The sequence below is a fragment of the Gossypium hirsutum genome, chromosome A05 (genome assembly GCF_007990345.1).
Source record: "Gossypium hirsutum isolate 1008001.06 chromosome A05, Gossypium_hirsutum_v2.1, whole genome shotgun sequence".
NCBI classification, from domain to species: Eukaryota; Viridiplantae; Streptophyta; class Magnoliopsida; order Malvales; family Malvaceae; genus Gossypium; species Gossypium hirsutum.
Window position 1 is genome coordinate 58,739,754 of NC_053428.1, and position 2,742 is coordinate 58,742,495.

Here is a 2,742-nt window from a genome sequence, read left to right on the forward strand (position 1 = left end):
GATCTGAAATCAAAAACAAAAATTAAGATTAAACCGAATCAGATTTGAATTTAAAATTCCCAAATTCAATTAAAAGAGCAGCAAGAAGAAAAGAAATAGAATCGAGGAATCAAACGAAATTGAGAAGAAAGAAAAGATGCGAATCTGCCAAGGAATTGATTCGGCCAAGAATGCCCAATTTCCAGCAATCAATTGATTCCCAAATTGAAAGAAATCCAATCGGCCAAACCCTAGGAATTGGGAATTTTTGGGTTCGAATGGGTGCTGCCAATAGGAGAACAACTTAAACAATGAGATCTTGAGTTTAATCAATGCTAGAAAACAAACAAGAACAGCAAAATATTAGATGAGAAATCGGCACAAGTATAAGCAAAGAAAAGTAAAGAAAGAAATCGAAAACAGCAAGAATTAAAGGATAAGTCCTAAAGATCCTTGAAATCCCGAAAGATTTCACAAATCTCTTCAAACGGCTCTAATCTCCCCTCCAAAGAATATCGATGGCAAGAAGAAGGTTGTAGATGGCTCCCACAATCAAAAGATTGTTAAAACAACTTCTAAAGAAAACTCAAGAGAGAATTCTTGGAGAAAACCCCAAAGAAAATTCTGCACTCAACAAATCTGAAATTTGATAGAAAAAATAATAATAAGATGTGTTTACAAAGGGTGGCTGGCCAATGCTTATATAGGCCTCCAACAAATCCTAATCTCACAAGTAACTAATAAAAATTAAACCTAATTAATAAAATAACAAGGTAAATTCGGCTATGCACTTATATGGGCTGTTTTGGGCCAAATTTTACATGTAATGCTCCTAAAGATTAAAAAATCAAATTAAACAAGTAAGATGTTTATAAATTGGGCCCTTTGACATTTTGGCCTGATTTTCAACTAAGTATGAAGAAATTTCTTGATTGGGCTGGATTTTGGTTATTGGGCCTCGCCTTCAAGAATTTGGGCTCGTGATCCATCTCCTACCAAAATTGGGTCGTTGACGCTCGTAATGGAGATCCAATGTGTTTTGGCTGCAAGATTTGGTTTCTTGGACCAAGATTTCCAAGATTTGAAATCTTGATTTTCTTGATTCTTGAAATCTCTTCGAACAGCAAAATTGGGCCAAGATTCGGTTTCTTGATTTTCTTGAAAACAAGAAAGTGAATCTTGATTTTCTTGTTCTCTCGTGTATGCATCTAAGGCCTTGCTAACAAGCTCTTGAATGGTCCCATTTAGTTTGGACCGCATTTGTTGGGCCTTTGATCTTGTTATTGGGCCTTGTGGCAATTTGAGCCCATCACGTTCTTGAACTTGGATTGGGCCTTTATGACTCGTATCATTCCCCCCTTCCTCAAAAAGATTCGTCCTCGAATCTGAAAAATCAAATGGGGACAAGTCAGCCACATTAAAAGTAGAACTTACATTGTACTCACCAGGTAGATCAATTTTATAGGCATTATCGTTGATCCGCTCGAGTACTTGGAAAGGCTCATCGCCCCTTGGGTCAAACTTAGTCTTCCTTTTTGTAGGAAATCGTTCTTTCCTCAAATGGACCCAAACCCAATCTCCGGGTTCTAGTACAACCCGTTTGCGCCCCTTGTTTGCTTTGTTGGTGTTGGCGTCATTTGTTTTGGCTATTCGCTGTCTAGCCTTCTCATGTAAGGATTTCACCAACTCAGCTTTCTGTTCGCCATCTAAATTCATAACGTGTTCAAGAGGTAATGGCGCAAGATCAAGTACTGTTAGTGGGTTAAAACCATAAACAAGTTCAAATGGGGAATAACCAGTTGTAGAATGAATAGATCTATTATATGCAAATTCAACGAATGGTAGGCATTCTTCCCAATTTCTAATGTTCTTTCCCACAACAGCTCGTAATAGAGTCCCTAAGATTCGATTAACTACTTCAGTTTGACCATCAGTTTGGGGGTGACATGTAGTAGAATAAAGCAATTTAGTACCAAGCTTACCCCACAATACCTTCCAAAAGTGGCTAAGGAATTTGACATCTCTATCAGAAACAATTGTTTTAGGGATGCCATGAAGTCTTACCACTTCTTTAAAGAATAAGTCTGCCACATGTGTAGCATCATCTGTTTTGTGACAAGGAATAAAATGTGACATCTTTGAAAACCTGTCAACAACAACAAATATACTATCTCTTCCTTTTTTTGTTCGAGGCAAACCTAAAATAAAATCCATGGATAAATCTACCCAAGGTGAAGTAGGAATCGGTAGAGGAGTGTAAAGGCCATGAGGCATTACCTTAGATTTTGCTTGTTTGCATGTAATGCACTTGGAACATACCTTTTCCACATCCTTCTTCATATGTGGCCAATGGAAGTGTTCTTGCAATATGTCTAGTGTTTTGGCCACTCCAAAATGTCCCATTAATCCCCCACTATGGGCTTCATGAATCAACAATTCTCTCATGGAACACTTTGGTATGCATAACCTGTTTAAACGAAAAAGCAAGCCATCTACAAGATAAAATTTTTCAAAAGCAGTATGTCCACAATTCTTATAGATATGGCTGAAATCAGTATCATCATCATATAACTCTTTAATATGTTCAAACCCTAAGACTTTAGCATTCAATGTAGTTATTAAAGTATATCGTCTAGACAAAGTATCTGCAACTACATTATCGTTACCTGTTTTATATTGAATCATATAAGGGAATGTTTCAATGAATTCTACCCATCGGGCATGTCTTTACTCAACTTACCTTGTCCCTTTAACCATTTAAGA